This window comes from Condylostylus longicornis, unplaced genomic scaffold (assembly GCF_029603195.1).
Source record: "Condylostylus longicornis isolate FDR11 unplaced genomic scaffold, ASM2960319v2 ptg000038l, whole genome shotgun sequence".
Lineage (NCBI taxonomy): Eukaryota > Metazoa > Arthropoda > Insecta > Diptera > Dolichopodidae > Condylostylus > Condylostylus longicornis.
The window spans coordinates 15446356-15466213 of record NW_026578007.1 but is presented as its reverse complement, the minus strand read 5'-3'; positions in this window follow the sequence as shown (position 1 = coordinate 15466213).

Genomic DNA, 19858 nt, shown 5'->3' with positions numbered 1-19858 from the left:
TTCCCATACAGAATATTAGAAAAGGAACGATCTCACTTGTAATATTTATGCTCAAAACTTGTTTATTCCAAAAAAATTTATTTTAAAAATATTGCCCCTAAAAATATGCAATTTAAAGTAAAATACAAAAATACTCTACTTTGTTAAGTAAGTTAGAACAAATAAAATTTTTCGAGTAAATTTCTCGTATTGTGTAAAATGGTATTAAATAAAAAAATAATTATTGTTGTATAATGCATTTAAATTTTTTAGCCTCAACCTTTGCACAATAATATTAGTGACATATTTCAGCATAAGGAGGTTGTTTGTCACAATCTCTGCGACTGCCAGGTCTTGGACTTGGACTTGGACCAGACTCATCACGTGAGACAAAGCAAGCTTTACGTAGTAGATTGAAATATCGAAAATTGCAATTGGGGGCCAAAATAATCATTATTTTCTTTTTCAAAGGTGGAACTTGTAATACATTTCTAATACATACAAAATATCTTCAATTTTAATTAATTTTCAGACTATTTTTTTTTTTCATATTTGCATGCATTGTATATAATTGTGAACATGAGTAATAAATGTAATGTGGTACGGTCAAATTTGTTAAAAAAAAAACAAAATCGTTAACTATTTTATTCATTTATTTTTAATGAAAAAAATTTCGAATTATTAAGGGAGAACTGAAATCTTCCATATTTTATTTGTTTAAAAATATTCAATTTTTTTTTGTTCATACAATTTTCATTAACATTAGCATAGTAAGTAAGTATACGTATATATATATAGTTACATTATTATAAAAAATATACATTTTTGTTTGATTTCATATTTTTAAATTATAGGTTATCTTATAAGAACTCTTTCCATATTTTTATAATAATGTTAAAGAAAATGTAAATACTTTTTGTGAGGGTGATTAATTTAATTCACCCATAACTATAATATTTCCATTATATTAAGATATATGTATATATGTATATATATATATATATACCATGTTAAATTTTGTGTATGTAAGAATGTAAAGTAAATACTTAGGTATATAAGCGAAAAGAAAAATTTTAATAAAACCGAACAGAAGCGATCAATTTGTGGCAAGAGTGCGGAAAGCAAACATAAGAGAAAAAATGTTCTGCACGGTAAATTTCAATTCAATATTACAAACATCATTATTATTATATTGCAAACATTACACATATATACGTATATATATATACTTACAAATCACATGAAAATGAAGAACTTAACAAAAAAAAAATTTTTAAAATTAAATTAGACCTGCGTTTATGTTTATGGTTGTTAAAAAATAAAAAAAATTTAACATGTGAATATTATTTTAATCCTTTAATAAAAAATAAAGAGTACACATGTACATACGTACATATATTAATGATGAAGGTGTGAGTAGATATTCTTGGATCTAGATATAAGAGTTTGTTCGCGAACATTTTTCTTTTTTATTAAAATATTTATGAAATTTACAAAACATTTTAGTTTTTTGATATTACGAAAAGTAATGAGGGGTTTTCTTATTTTTCTATATATATTTCATTATTAAAAACAATATACAGTATAACCCGGTTATCGTGTAAAGGAACTTAATTTTATCATTCATTTTGTTTCCTCTATAGGCGGAAGTATCCTTTAAAAGGTACTTTCTTTAAGGAAACTTAATTTCTTGCAAGTGGTTTGTTTGTTTCCACTTTTATTACACCCTGTTATTTGTAATCCCATATATATAAGAAACTTAAAATTATATTCGAAAATATCTTTCGAATTGAAAAAATTTACTTAGATTGTAAATTTATTTGGTTTTTGTCCACGTCTAAACAAGGGTGAGTTCCTGTGCTATATTAATATTTTCGATAATCGCAGTTGCCGCCTTTAAAAGTGGATTTTTTATTATAGGAGGAACAAAAGAGAAAAATTAAAAAAATTTTACTCCTCGAATTGAGCTCGAACCAGTCACCTATACACCACTTCCTAAGCGGACGCTTTTATTATTTCCATGATAAATTTTTAAATTGATAATGCAAAGTTTTTATTGTTTGTACAGAAATACAATTGAGGTGCTAAGCACATTAGTGGCCTATTAGTAAAAATAACATTTCGATTAAATTGCTAAATTTTCATTTCGATTAAATTGCTAGAAAATTTTTTAAAGAGGCAAATACGAACTTATGTCAAAATTGACTGAAAAAAGGTGTAAAGCATTTTGAAAATATAGAAGAATGTTTTAGGTTATTACAGCTCTATTGAATATACTAACTCATTTTTGAAAAAATGTTGGCTGGGCCACTAATTTACTGAGCGCCTCAATTGAAGTCTTAGTTAAAAAATTTTGAGATTAATGTAAAACAATGTAAACCTTAAGAAGGTTTCCTAAAAGCGGGTTGCATTGTATGCGAAAAATTGAATAAAAAAAAAATTAAAAGAAAAAATCTTGGTTATTGTTACAAAAGTACTTTTGATGTTATTTGTTAACAAGGTATAGAATGAATTTCTTACGAGTATATGATTTTAATAACTGTTATATGTATACTAAAATATAGGCGTAAATATTTTAAATTTATTCCATTTAATGGTTTTATTTTTTTTTTGTTTTTCTTCAAATTCGTTATTTTATAAAATATTATACTTTAAAAATAATAATAATAAAAAATTATTGTTTATAGTTTTATAGGGTGATTTTTTTTTTGAAAATTTATTATTAGAAAAAAAATTTTAAGATTTTAAATAGGAGAAACAGAAATTTTGTAGAAAGTTCGGAAAATCATAAAAATTTACTAAAAAATTTTATTCTTTTATAATTTTAGTTTAATCATCAAACAATTTTAAATTGAATAAATCCGCCTAAAATTATACAGGTGAATTTATAGACAATGAAATTATACAGGTGAAATTATAAAAGATATTGAACAATTTGTAAAATTTATAAAATTTGGATATTCCCGGAATATGTCGAACTAACTTAAATTGGAAAAAATATACTAAAACGATAATTCTCTGAATTAGCTATAGGTATATGAGCAAATATTTGTGTATATAAGTTCAAGTTCTTTAATGTGACATTAGGAAAATATATTAGGCTAGTTGGTTAATATCAGGCATTTATAATAATAATAATAATAAGGCATTATATAAGATTTCATTAAATTTTAAAGAGTGCGGTATATAGTATAGATCTAGGTATACAAAAATTTTGGTTATTTTTGTACATTAGAGGATGCAAATACAAGTGTAATTGATATTTTTAAAAATATTATATTGGAATCGTAGAACTTGAATTTTATTAATGTATGTGGATATTCACGTTCTTATTCTTATATATTAACGTCCGCTTAATATTCTTATATATATAATATATATATATTTGTGTAGAAGTACTAAAACAATTTTGAATAAAATTTTACAAAACAACCCTGTCTTTTCATATATAATAATATTTTAATATTTTTCTTAAATCAAAAAAAAATTTTTTTTTATGAATTTATATGAAGAATATTTTTATGATATTAATTGTTATGTATTTGGCTATGTTTGCATGTTATACATTTGTATATATGTAGGTATTACGGATTAGTTTGATGTTTGCAATTTCAGACATTTTGTTTACATACAAATTTTTTCATATACGTAATAAATATATATATATACATATAATTTTGATTAATTCAATTTAATTCTTTATTATATACACATATAGTTTCTTTTAAAACTATTTTTTTTTATAAAGTAAATTAAAATTCGTTCAAGTCTAATGATATTACAATGAAATGCAAACTGCATTATAACAAAAGGGTTACATACAATAACATGATTTTATTGTAAAATGTAAAAAATTGTCCAGCAATATTTGTATACAGCAGAAGATATCATAACATAAAAATTGCAAATTAAGGAATTAAAAAATTTGTTTGAGTATGGTATGAATTAAATATAAATTAAAATTAAATAAAGTATGAAAGAATTAAATATTAAATTAATATTGAGGAAAAATATATTTTTTTCTTGTAATGAAAAACTTAATAATATTTAAGTGTATATTTATTGGAATTATATAATTTCTATATTATTTTTGCTCTATATTTTATTAAAAAATTTATTTTGGCATTCGTAACATTAAATACGAATAGCTAATACGAATATTTTATTTTTGAAATTAAATTATGCATGATGATTCCTCAGCCTAAATGTGTATAATAGTTATTATACACTTAATTATAATAATAATTAGGCAGACATTCTGTTAGATTTTCACATTTAATATGAAGAAATTTCAAAATTCTTTGAATTAATTGGAACAACTTGATTAGGGATTGTATTAATTAATAATGAGTAATTATGATTAAATGTTTAATTAGTTATTCGTAAAATTTATCAGAATTATGATAAAATTGTATATTAAAGTTTTTAAATTATTTTAATAATATTTGTCAAAAATTACATAAACCAATTTTTAAAAGGTTTTCTGCCCAAAGAAATGCTCCAAAAACTTTTGATTTTTTAAATTTGTTTAAATTCAAATTTACTTACATAATACGCCTTTTCATAAATGCAGCATATCACGCGATATATATATACCGAAAATTGTGCTAGATTTGTGTTTATAAACAAAATGTTGCTAACCTATGCTGTTTATGTTGCTAAATCTTGTTAATTTTTTGCAATATAGCGAAATTAATATGTGTAGTGCAGTTAAATCATATGAAATGCTTTGATTTTATATAGAATAGTTAAAATTATATTGCATCACGTAATATTTTTGCTGTATTCCGTTTCGCAGTAATTATTTTGCAGTATTGTACGTTTATGAAAATCTCTAAGTATTTGTAATTGTAAGATCAAAATAACTTCATGAAAAATTCATACAAAATGAAAATTTTAATTTTTTTTATATTTTGAAATTAAATTTAAAAAAATTGGAAATTTTTTTCAAAAATATTTAAAAATGGTTGTTTATTTATGCTTTAAGCAAAATTTAAAAAAATCAATTGAAATATTTATTTAAATTTTAATAATTATTTAAAAAAAAAATGGTTTTCTTTTTTTTGTTTTTTTTTAATTTAAATATTTTTTTACATTTAACTTTTAATTTTATAATATGAACATGGTCTATGGTTTTTTTTTGCTTTATTTTTATTTTCTGCATATAGTTAGTACATGCATACATTCATGCGTGTTCTGCGGTTCTTTAATTACGTTATATGTAAAAAAGAAAACAAAAACAAGCATAAAAGAAAAATAATACAAAATAAAGGTATTTGTTTTCTTTTTTTAAAATAAATTTTTTTTTAATATTATTATAATTGTCCATATTTTTATATGTGTATGCTATACTTTTTTTTAGTATTTCTGTATTATAATGTGTGATAAATGATTATATCGCACATTTGCTGGAAAATATACTGACATAACTCAAAAATTTGCACATTTAGGAAAAATTCATTTTAAACTGTTTGGAGGTAAAATATTTTACATTATAGCATTAATTGTAAACAACAATTTTCAAGCTAGAGAAATGGTCTTTTTGCACAAAATAGAGAAATATTTTAATTGCTTGTGTCTCTGCATAAATAATTCAGAAATCACATTTTTTTGAGTTACGTCACTATTGTAGCAAATGAGCGAAAATGATCTTTTTGCACAAAATAGAGAAATGTTTTAATTACTTGTGTCTCTGCGTAATAACTCAGAAATCACATTTTTTTGAGTTACGTCACTGTTGCAGCAAATGAGCTATGTGTAATCAAATATTATTATATTGTTTAAGATTAAAATCAATAATATTTTATATTGCATTATTTTTGTTGTTTATTTTATTATAAATTGTAAAAATTAAAAATATATTATTAAATAAGTAAATGTATTTATATAATATGTATATAAATCGATTTATATAGAACAATTATTTATCGCTTTTAAAAAAAAAAAAATTTAAATGGTAATTATAAAGTGTACATAATGTAATATGCAATATAAAAATTGTTATACATTTAATATTTCAGCCCTTTTATATAATTTGATATGTCCGTCCAAGTTCTCTATAAATATTAATACAAACAACTATATTTGGAAGACGTTGTTAGTTTTTTAAAGCTTTAATTGTACACAAATTTTATTAGTTGGGATTATTAGTTTTCATCTGTTATACAATATATTTTTGGTACGCTAATTCTCTAAAAATATTTCATGAATTTGACTATTTATAATTATTTTTGATAAAAATTGATAACTATGTATATTGTGTATATATATATAAAATTTCTAAATTTCACGTTCTGCTTTCTAATTTTCGTACAATATTATACACAATATTTTACAAATTTCAAGTAAATAAATATTTTTAAAATATCATATTTAAAATTTATTATATATTCAATTAGATTTGCAGACTGACAGTGGTCAACTTTGGCCTTCAGCTATACAGCGACTTATTATTTATAAAGCACCAGCTAGATCTATAACTCTCATGTAATAAAAGATGTATTACATCTCATGAATTACCTATTATTATACTAGAACCCATTTAATACCTCTCAATTATTACCTCACATTATTAAACCATTTATTACGTCCACCAGAAAACCTTTCATAAGAAAGAGTGATAAATTTTTTAAGAAAACACAAAGTTTCTAAAACAGATAAAAGCTAAAATTGGTATATCAGTAACTTACATTGCATTATCGACTTTTAAAATTTTACCAATTCAAAAATTAAGGTAAGAGAAGAGAGAAAGAAGACTTCATTAGTAATATGAGTAGTATAAATGCATATGCGAAATATAATTTTACAACATATATGTAGATTGTTTGCCCTCTCAAGTAATTAGGCAATTATATACACCAACGCACCTTAGTATAGCTACATATGCTTCGGCATATAAATTATTCCCGTTAATGTTGCTATTGCAAGTTAAATTCAATATAAGAATTTTGAATTTAATGAAAAAAGATTTATTAATTTTTTGTTGAAAATTTTTTTTTTCGTAAATAAGCTGCAATAATATTATTTAATAACAAATGAAGTGTAATTATTCAGTAAATTAATAAAAAAAAAACAAATGTATTATGTACTTTGATTTTAAATAAATATTTTGTATATTATTGTATTAAAATTCGACAAAAAAATTATAAAAACATGAAATTACTTAAAAATAAAAAAAAAGCATAATTTTTTTAAACATTTTTTTAAACATAAGGTTCATATAGTTTTTTACAGAAAAAGTACAGTTGTTAAAATTTATAGCTTTCTAAAAATGAGATATCGTAGATATCTTTGTTGTATTTAAGGGTCAATTTAATATACAATTTTTTGGGGGTTTTTCCTTGAATCCAGGATTAAAATCAAAAACAAATTTCAAGTTGAAGTTTACAATACATGAATAAATCAAATTTAGGTTGACTTGTAGGTTAGACTTGCAATTATAAGTGTTTACAAAAAAAAAATTTTGATAATATAGCTTAGTCTAACTTAATTTACTAGTAAAACGATTTTGAATTGCAATTTACAATAAAATGTGAAACAAATCACTCTTATGTTAGAATTGTATTTCTAGGCGTTTATCATATAAGAAAAATGTTTGGTAACGCATAACCTAACGTAATGTAATTTATATTACTTTCAACAGCTATACTTTCCCTAACAAATTGGAATTTTCTATTGTGTCTGATAGAAATTATATTCAATTTTGGAAAAATATATTAAAGACAAAAGGATAATAGTTACTATCACGATAAAGGCACATTTACGATATAATTACAATATTTCGAATTATGTTCAAGTGATTCCAAAAAAATATTTTGAACATTAATTCCTAGCTACATTTTGAATAAATTGGAATTATTTAAATATAATTAAATTAAACATAAATAATTATATACATAAGTATATAAATTTTAAAACTTAGTTTATATTTAGAATCTAATAATGTTATACCCTATGATATACCCAATTATATCAAATGTATATTCAAAAATCTTAGTAAAAATTTAATATGAATTTAATTAAAATATTCACTTTATTTCTAATGTGTAAACAAATAAAGCCTATATACTATTTAATTTTGCAATATGTACTTTTATAATTTTATATAATAACGTAATTTTACAATATACGTATAATATACTTACATACGTAATATGTGTATTGCAAAATTTTATACACATACAGAGTATGTATAAATTTTCTAGTATTCTACAATAATTTCAAATATTTTATAATGATTATTATAAAGAAATCAATACCAAAGAATGTGAATGCCTACATATAAGAAAATTGTTTTGAATTATAAAAATTCCATATGTATACTTTATGTTTTGCACTATATTTAAACAAACAAACATATATATGTATCTAATAATCGATGTCCTTATATATGTATGCATATATTTCGAATTTATAAGTATATCTACATACGATATGTGTGTATTTATTTAATTTCAGTTTGTTTTTTATAAATTATTCAATTGATTTATGAATTAATCAATGATTAAAACAAAGAAAAATTTGTATCGTTTTATACTATTTAAGGAATTTACAGTTTAAATGTAAATATGTATATGAATATAACATGCATATAATAATATTTATTATTTAATATACATACTTTAATATAATAATCAAGTAGAATTTAATAAATATAACATATGCATACAGGGTGTCTGATATTCGATATTACTCCTGAAGTATACGTCCAAATATATCAGATTCACTCGATATTACTCCTGAAGGTGATGGAATGCGTCCAGATATACGATCTGCGTCTCGAAATAAGAGGCCTCAAAGTTAAAATTTTTAATAATCAATTAATTTTTGTATTTTGAATGATAATTCAGGAAATATAACAGGTAAAGCAAACTTTGTTTACTCAGTTTAAAGTTCGCGAAATTTCCGTTCCAAATATTTCGTATTAATGGGTTTCGAAGTTTTTGTATAAGCTTTTTAAATATGCTTTTTAACAGCATAAATAAGCGTTTTAACCTTAAATTAAGTATAATGCAAGTTATATTGAGCCATATACCAAAAATTCAATTAATAAAATTAATTAAAATACAATCGAACACACTGTATACTGACATATTGTATGTATGTACGCATATGTAAAGTACATATGTAATAAACACATAACATTTAATTTATTTAAATATTAATAAAACTTTATTATATATATTTTTGTATGTTTTTATGCACAAGTATAACACTCTAATATTGAATTGAAATATATAATTTCATATATTACTTAGTTATTACAGTTGCACATAATATTATGATATTCTGTTATATCGGCATATATTTGTATATATAATTACATTTAAATGTCATTTTGATGACTGGCAACTTTAGACGCATACTTATATTTTATTCAACAAAAAAAAAACAAAAAAAAAAAAAACACACACCTTATTTTGTTTTACTTTTGATTAAATGCGATTTTAGAGAATATAAAAAAAAAAATTGAAAGGAAAATATTTTAGTCTCAACTGATTCTAAAACACAGCAGATTATAAAATATATGTATATAACAGAGTATGTGTATAACAGAGTGTATATTTTATAATTTACAATTTTTAATATCAATTGATTACTAATGGTGTGTGTTACAAATTATTAAATTATTTGTAGCAGACTGCATTACACTTATTGTAGAATAACATTAATATTTTATAATAAGTAAATCTTTTATAAAAATATTGTTATACACTTTTAAATAATATAGCAAAATAGATATGTATAACATTCATTAATTAATTAAATAGTCCGGGAGCAGATATTTCAATTTAAACTCAATTTTTGTTTTCATAAAGAGATTTTAAAAAAAATTTTGACACATGAACAAAAAATTTTTATATATCAAATATTTTCCAGGGTCAACGGAATAATTTAACGGCTGCAGCCATTTTTAAGGAATCTGGACGATTTTCTTTCTGGTGTTTAATGTTATGAAATGATATAAGCAAGTGTTTTTTTTCCTCAACGATGATATTAAATTTTCAGACGTCAATGTTGTCGAATAAAACTTGTAAATAATTAGACTATGTTTCAAATATTATAACATTATGTTTACTCTCGTAAACCTTTTGTATTTACACCTCGCCAGGATGTTTGATGATTGGATATCCGTGTTGAAAATTGTATTGAAAAGTGTGCATGGAAATTTTCGAAAGAATAATTTAATGACGGGTCGACTATAATCTCAAAGTTAAATTAAATTCTTTGGTTTTGCTTTTAGAAAGGATTCGGAAGTAAAGAGAATGATGAATGCGTTTTTAAAATAATTTTTTAATAAAATTAATTTCGTTTAATCGAAATTAAATGAAAAATTTTATGTTTACGCAAGTTACTAATTATGTTAGTGAAACTGTTATACAACTTAATTGTCTCAACTTTTAAATCTATGAACAATTGTGTGCATCCATGTATGTTACAAAAACAATTTAAAATAGCCGAGAATAATGCGTAAAATTATGAAATAAAAAATAAATATTCTTGCCATTAAGTTGTAAAGAACTTATTGTATGTTTGTATGGTATAACAGCAAAAATGACAAATTTATTAAAATAAACTGAATAAAATGTGATTTTTTTTGTGATATCTAAATTTAATATCTATATGCGAGTGCGAGTAAGTGTGATACAATTATAGCATCAAACATACTCATATACATATATACGTTAGTTTAAAAAATTTTGCTCTTATTATTTTTTGTTCCAAATATTTTTCGTATAATATTTATCGGTTAGTAGAGCGCGGTTGTCATATTGTCAAGTAACAAATAATATAATAGCCATTACACCACCATTACCACCATTATATTTAATAATTTTTTTTTATCTTTTTTCAATTTGAAGTTTTCAAATTTTAAATTAGAATTGTACATACATATATGTAATACTCGCATGCGTTTATTAGATAATTATTATATTAAGTTAAATATGTAAAATGATTAAATTTAATTGTAAAAGTGTGTATGCGCCTAATATTTTATAAAATATTAGGCGCATACACACTTCTCGAGACTCACATTTTTGATGAATCCGAGCAATTTTTCCGGTGAAATATCCAATAATGAATCAACGCTCTCCACTTATAAGAAGGTTCATCGGGGACTCCGCACCTTACCCATAGGACGTACAAGACTCGTCATTATACTCGTACGAACGTATGTTCGAAGGGTATACTAAATTTGCCTTACCGTTTGTAACGCTAAGAAATAACGGTGTTAGATATAGACTCAAGTGTATGTTTTTGATCAGCGTCAAATTCTGAGTTGATTTAGCTTTGTCTATCCGTCCGTCCGTCCGTCCGACCGTCCGTCCGTCCGTCCGTCCGTCCGTCCGTCCGAACGATAACTCAAAAACTAATTGAGCTAAGTTCACCAAATTTTCACAAATGATTTATTGTAGTAAGTGCCAGAACCCTATTTAAATTGGACATGATCGGGGTACCGGTTCGGGTAGCTGCCATACAACTTCAAAATTTATTTGGCTATATCTCAGAAACTATAAAAGTTATGCTATTGAAATTTCACACAAACGAATATATTAGTAGGGCCAATGTGTCACATAAAAATCGTTGAAATTACTTGGCTCCTTCTGGTACCTGCCATACAACTTCCAAAATTATTTGGCTATATTTCAGAAACTATTAAAGCTATGGTATTGAAATTTCACACAAACAAATATATTAGTAGGGCCAATGTGTCACATAAAAGTCGTTGAAATTACTTGGCTCCTTCTGGTACCTGCCATACAACTTCAAAAGTTATTTGACTATATCTCAGAAACTATAAAAGCTGTGATATTGAGATTTCACACAAGTGAATATATTAGTAGGGCCGATGTGTCTCGTAAAAGTCGTTAAAATTACTTGGCTCCTTCTGGTACCTGCCATACAACTTCAAAAGTTATTTGACTATATCTCAGAAACTATAAAACCTGTGATATTGAGATTTCACACAAGTGAATATATTAGTAGGGCCAATGTGCTTGATAAAATTCGCTAAAATTTCTTGACTCTTTCTGGTAGCTGCCATACAACATCAATAGTAGTTTGGCACAACCAGTATTTTGAATAACACATAGTACTGAAATTTTGCATAAATTAATATGGCAATACGGCAACTTAAAGTCATAGTCTGCCCCAGAGTTAGTTATGGCACATTAGTTATTCGCACATAGGATAACAAATTCGTACGGGTATCACAGAGTTGACAAGGTCAACTCTATTTTTTTTCTCGTTTTTTAAGTAAACTCAATTTGCTTAAGAGTTTCTCGTCAGTGTCTATGATGTCCCGTCAGGAAATCGACTAAGGCAGTTTTACTTCGTGAAGGAGTTTAATATATGCTTCCTATCGCAACATTTCTACTAATTACTCTAAACATAATAAAGTTTGTGACAAATTATATTTACATTATCGTAAAATTAACATTGAAATTCTTCTCAAATGGATAAAATCGTTTTTCAAAATAATCAAGAATTAATAGAATTTGTTATTCATTAGAAGGAGATTTTTGGAAAAAAATTACATAAATGTAAAATATTAAAAAAATGTCATTGTTGTTATTGTTGTTCTTGAAATTCGGACCACCATAGTAACCAATTTATTATTATTAAATACAAATACGATATTGCTATAATACGTGTGTATTAACAAATGTTGTAATAAACTTACGAAACAAAAAAATGAGAAAAAAGAGCAAAAACAAAAAAAATTCAAAATAATAAGAAAATATTTGAAAACTTACAATATTTGACACCATGTGCGGTACGCTATACTTCATTTTAGCACTCATTCTAACATACAACAAAAATATTGCAATGTGCGTATATTAAATTTATTTATTCTTTTTTTAAAATAAGTATAAAATATTTTTATATGTTCAAAAAAAAAAAAAAAAATTGACAGTGACACACCTACTCATTTCCCTTATTTGTGAAAAATTTGTATGTTCAATTTTTTTTTTCAATGGTGTCGTTGTTGTATTTTGAAACCAGTGTTAGACTAAGTGTTTTTTTTTTAAGTCTCATATTTTTATTGAATTACTTGAGAATTTTATATGTACATATATGTGTATATATTTTGATTTCAATTAAGCTAGATTTTTAGTTATTATTTTTATTATTATTTTATTTTTTTTGACTCTTTATATAGTGTTGCAAAAATTAGGGCAAATCAAATTAGGAATATTTGATTTTCTGCTTTTTTTTTTTAGTTTTTGGTTCTATGAGCTTAACCAATTGTAATAATATTAGAAAAATTGTATTTATTTAAGTAATCTTTAAGGTGAGTTAGTATTTATAACATAATATTAATAATTATTGAATTTATTTATGTTCTTATATGGTATAAAGTTGATAAATCCGAACCGATTACCAGGGATCTACTTGCGAGTATGTATATACAATTTGTATAATGTTAACGTTGTTAATAATTTTGTTTTTTCTTTTTTAACTAATTGATTTTCTATTTATTGAATAGAATTCCTTTGATCTTTATGGTTTAAAAAAAATTTATTTAAAAATTAAAATATAATAATAATAATAATAATAATAATAATTAATTCATGAATCATTGATTTTTTTGACAATATTTGACATTTACTATATTTGACAATTACAAAATAAAAAAAAAATAATAATAAAATTGCAGAATGTAGCAAAAAAAACATGAAATCTAGGTGATTGAAATTGTTTTTTTTCGTATTTTTTAACATAAGGTGTTCTTTGCATTTCATATACGCATTGGCATATAAATACCAGAGTGTAGCTCCTCTTCGATTGCAAGGAAAACAATAATGTTTTACAATAGGTTTGATTTATCGAAACGAGGGTTGCAGTTTGGAGGTTCTAGAAGGCTGATTTTATTGCAATTTGGCTATATTTTTTCCTGTTTTAGACAAAACTGTATTTTTAGACATTGACTGCAAAAATGGTATTCGATGTATGCTTATTGAATAGCTCATTCAATAAGCATACAACGAACTCCATTGTAGTCTGCAACCATTTTGGAAATTCATTTTTAAAAATTCCTCATTGTTTTTAAACCGTAGCCTACCAGGACATCTTGTATAGTATTTAATGAATTTACAGGTGTTGCTAGGCTTATTAACATTTATTTGAATTTTAAAACAAAAATTTCTAAATATTTTATACCAAAAAAAAATTTTTGTTTTTTTGCGGTTATTGGTTTAAAATTAAAAAATAAAATATGAAAAAAAAACAAATATTTTTTTTTAATTGAAATACCGACATAGTTATAAATTTTTTTTGTTTTTTTTTTTTTTATTTTCGCTAATTATTTTAGGTTAAAGTGTATAAAAATATTGTATAAAAAATATCAGTAAGTATAACACATTATATACATCATATTGCGTATATTTTGGAAATATATACATAGAATTTTGTATGATATACTAGAAAAATATTTAATAATGAATATCAGAATTTGTTGGAAAATTATTGTGTTAAATGTGAGGTTATGTGTTTATAATTTAGCAAAAAATTGAATATAATTTACGCGAATTTTTTTTTTAAATATAAATTATAGAAATATATAGGTACACAATATAACTTATGTAGAAGACCACCTCTTAATTTTAATACTGGGTGTTGTTATTAGTGGCTTTAAAATTTAAAGAATTTTTGTTATAAATATTGTGAGTAGGTCAGGTGGATTCTTTAAGAAAAATTTTAACGTTTAATTACGAATACATGGTATGGCTAAAATACATGGTCTTGAGTCTAGTATGATAGAACTATTGACGGCAAACCTAATTTTGTATAAATAATTTGAATTTTAATTTAAAAACAAAACTCATTAGAGTGTCAATCTACAATTAAGAATTTGTTTCGTAGGTACATTATTCTTTAGACGAAAATTTTCTGAACAAGAATGTTAAATTCTAAGGAAAATGTATTAATAATGAAAAAATTTTTTTTAAAAATTTTGTAAAATTTACTTGCGGGAGAGTCTTGAAGAATTAAACAGTTTTATAACTCTAATTAACCCTTTCGACCCGGCTGGTACACATATGTAACAGTAATGTATTAAACTATTCAATTTAAACTGGGTCGAAAGGGTTAACAAAATTCTGTGAAATTGTCAAATTCTGTAAAAGGGTTAAGAAAATTCTGTGAAACAAAATATTTTTATAGCTATACATTAAAAAACTCTTAAAATTTTTGCTCAAGAATTCTATTCCTATAGATTTTTTGCAAAATTTTTATTTTCATATAAGGTAAGAGACTAAGAGATGGTTGAATATAATTTTAATTTATCCTAAAGTAAATCTTAAATTTCAATTCAAAGCTTATTTATTTTGATTTGACAAAGCTTATTCATCTCACTGTCGCTATAGCGATTTTTTCTACCCTTAAAAATTTTTATTAATTCTATTATTTTTTTTTGCAAAAATTTTTAATAAAATTTCATTTTAATTATAAATAATTTTTGAATAATCTGAAATATTTGATTTTTTTCCACCCTAAATCATAATATCTATTTAATTACTCTATTTAAAATCGATTTTATTTATAAATTTTGAAATAAATTTAATTAAATTAAAAAAAAATTATTATTTTATACAATAATCTTCAATTAATAATATTGATTTTACCAGAAATATACAAGCATGAGAAAAAAATTTAAATTATTTATAAATTTTACAAAAAAAAATAAAAAAAATAATCATACACTGAGAAAAAAATATGTTGCAGTTTTTTTTAATTATGTGCATGTGTTACAAAAAAAAAATTTAAAGAGGATTGGCAGAGGGGTTGGTAAATGTTTAAAATAATGTGTGCAAATATATTTTACAAAAATAATCAAAAGAAAAGCAAAAAAAAAACAAATTAAAAAACACAAAGTGATACACAAATTAATGTTTAACATGACAATGTTGTAACGTGATTGCCGATACATCAGAAAATTAATGGTAAATTTTTTTCTGCATCATTTAAATTTTTTTTTTTGTTGTCATTTTAACACTTTTTGCCACTAGAGGGACGAAATAAACAATTTACAATACAAAATAAAAATTAAATTTTTTTTGTTTTGGTTGTCAATTTTTTTTTTGTGCGTTGTTGCCTTGTTATCTACAATTTATTTTGATTCAATTTTAAAAATTAATAAAAAACCAAAAAAAAAAAAAAATTTAACTGGACATTAGAAAATTAAGTTCTCTATTTTTTTTATTAAAATGTTGACAGCACATGATTTACATATAATCAAATACATATGTATACATTTATACATTCATACAGGCTCACGAGCAATTTGTTTTTACTAGTTTTAACCCTTAAATTCATTACAAAAAAAAATGAAAAAAAAAAAATTTAATACAAGTGGGAGTAGATTTTTTATCCCTTTAATTTTATTATTGTTATAGTTATTGTTGTTGTTGTCATTGTTGTTTTTATTTTTGCTACATAATTTTTTTTTCTTCCCAAACATTATTATTTTTTTTTTTGTTACGGAGTGAAAATTTTAAATTCATGTTCGAAGTTAATTTTTTTTTTCATAAAAAAAAAAATCGACATACATAGGCTATAATAGAATTATACTGTTCAAACTCTATTATAAAAACTATATATAGAATTTTAATAATGAAAATGTTCTAACTCAAAAATTGCGATTTTTCAGATATTATATAAGTTATTGAAATCTTTAAAAATTTAAAATAGTTTTGTAATTTCATGCAGTTTTGTTTGAATAACAGGATATGCGTGACCATATAATAACAATAGTTTCAGTTAAAATAACAATGATTTGGAAATATTATTTGGGAGAGCATTTGGAGGTTTGGAAAAATATCAAGTTTACTGTTTCAAATTCAAAATTTTTCAGCTTCTTATAGACCTTTTATGAACATTTTCCAATTCCAATTGAAAAAATATTGTGTATACGCTATTAATATTATTTTTACCCACTTAAAGATTTTAGATTAAAATTCTTAATAAATAAGTACATATGTGATTAATTTGGCAGAACAATTAAAATGTTCTTAAGTTTTCGACACTTTAACTTTTGGCATTTTGTTAAATAATCACATAAAGTAGTTGCTGTACTTGTTATATTTAGAAATAGCGATAGTAGTCTATAGTCTATACTGCAAATTTATTAATTAGTCTATTGCGTTAATTATGTGTTAATTATTTAAATTAAAGATAAAAATAATTTAACGTGTAAGGGACTTCCTTCCATTATTTAAGGGTATTTCGTGCAACATCATAATGTCAAAAACTGAATTTTTCAACCATCGTCACACATTTATAAAAAAACCTTTTTTCGAAGTTTGCCTTTTTGGCAGGGTGCAAACTCGTAGGTATGATAAATTACAGGTAATTTATTTTATTATTAACAATAAATGTTCTTTCATTAAAACTTCCCAATTTTTAATTAGACCTATACTCTTATATGATTTAGAGTTATTTTGTGGTAAGAAAAATCGCGATAAATAGTAGATCATTTCCAAGAGTTTATACTGTTAAATCATTCATTGAATTAAAATCCTTGTTCACTTAAATAATTTACGAAAGTAAAAGTGTTTTTTCCGACTTCAATAAAAATAATGAAATTAAGTACATTTTAAGGAAATGTGCTATTAAGTAAAATTCAAAAATTTTATTATTATTGTAGTTAACTAGTACGTTTTTTTGTTTTGTTTTTTTTTTGTAAGTTAATTTTCGATTTATCTAACTACCGTCACTTGTATTCTCAGTTGGTATTTTTTACATTTCGTTTTTTTGTTGTATTTTTGAATGAACGCGTTAAAAAGGCGAAAAAATATATAGGGAAAATTTAATTTGTAATTTACATACAATTTTATACATGCTTCCTTATACTGTGCTCTATACTATACAAATATAGTATATATTGATGTACATATAATAATAATGTTCGTGTACTTTTCATTGTGTATTTAGTCTCTGTGTATACGTATATAAAGTAAATCAGTTGAATTCGTTACGCCAAAATAAAATAACAAGAAGAAACAGCAAAATAATAAAAGAGAAAAATTTTAATAAAATTGCACGCAAGGTAGTAGAGTTGAACACGTAGAATTTTTTTTTCTCCGTTTCTCTTGTGTTTTGGTTTGTTTTGTTATGTTTTCAACGCAAAATTGCTACAGAAGAATGTTTTTTTGTTTTTATTTCAACAGTAAAAACAAGAAGGAGTAGAAAAAAAAGGAGAGTAAATTGAGAAACAGAAAAAAAAAATTATGAATTTTTCCACCCTTTTTTCGAATAATGCAATATGGAAGGAAAAGAGGGAAAAAAAAAAACAGAAAAACAAAGGAAAATTACGAAAAGCATGAAAACAAAGAAAAAAAAAAGAACACGAGGAAAATAATATAAAAATGAATATACTTACATACATACATACATGAGCGTATATTGTGTGTATGTAAAAAATCACATATGAATGAGTGAAAAATTCTACTACATTTTTTTTGTTTTTTTTTGCTTTCAATTCCATTTTTTTTTTTTATCAAATTGTGAAATTCATTTCATTTGGAATAACTGGTGAAAATGCATTACGGTTCAATGCATTCTAAATATATTCTAAATCTATATATTACTCTCATATTTACATAATATACTAAATTATTATATAGTTAAGAGGGGAAAAATTACAAAGAGGCATATCTCAAATTTTGTACTTTTTCAGAATGTGTAAGAAAATTATTACTTTTGAGTAAAAATTTGCATTATATTATAAGTAATTTCAAATAATTTCTCATTAAAATGAGAATTGTTAATGTTGCCATATAAAATTTGAGTCATTAGTCATCTAGTTTTTAAAGAAAGACAAATAATTCATAATTTTTTTCTATTGTAATGAAAAATTTTTTGTAATGTTGTTTAAAATTGTGAGTTATAAAAAGTTCTGAATTAAGCAATAGAAAATTAAGATGCTCAAATTTGTATTATCATTATATATGAGTCAAATAAGTCATTCTCATAAGTAAGAGTTATAAAAATTATGAGGCAATTTGTATGTAAACATAAAATATAGAATTGTAATTTAATAAAACATGTTGCATCATTAATAGCCGACGATTTTATGTATAAATTATTCAATTTATTCTTGAGTTTATAAAATTTTAGTTTAGATTAATAAATATGACGATTGCGGTCTTGAATTCGAAAAAGCGCATATCGAATGAATTGTTTTCAAAACTTAAAATTATTTTCAAATAAAAAAATAACTTTTTCTATTTCTATTTATAATTTCAGAACAAATTGAGAATGGTACATTGAATTTTAGTAGAATATAGCTTAAGCAAGAAAGATCTTAGCACAAAATTTAATTTATAGTAGCAATGCTTATATAATCATAACCAATTAATTGCTTCAGTAAATAATCATTACAATAATGACAATGTGGAAAAAATTATTAAAGAATTTCGATTCCGTTTCAAAACAATGAAAATAGTGAAAATTCCGAAAAAAAAAATAAGACTAATTTTTCTTAATTTTTCTGTGCCGATTTAATGAAAAAGACAACTATATTTTGTTAAAATTAGAATTCTGATATTTATTAAAATTAATAAATATTATTAAAATTAATTAAATTGCGGCGGATATGGTCATTATTTGAATTATTTCAATGTCAAAATTATGTTTTGTTAAAAATTTTTCGACTTTTCAACAATTTTTTAAAAAAGCAACTTTCTAACTCCCAAACCCCTTATGTATAGAATACAAATAAGTTATCTTTCAGTTAAATGTAAATAATTTTGCAAAAAAAAAAAACCCTCTATATATTTTGGCAAACAACCGTTTTCCACCTTTACTGTTGATTGCATAATAATTTTTACATACATTAAATAAAATTAATTTTCACGTTATGTTATAATATACC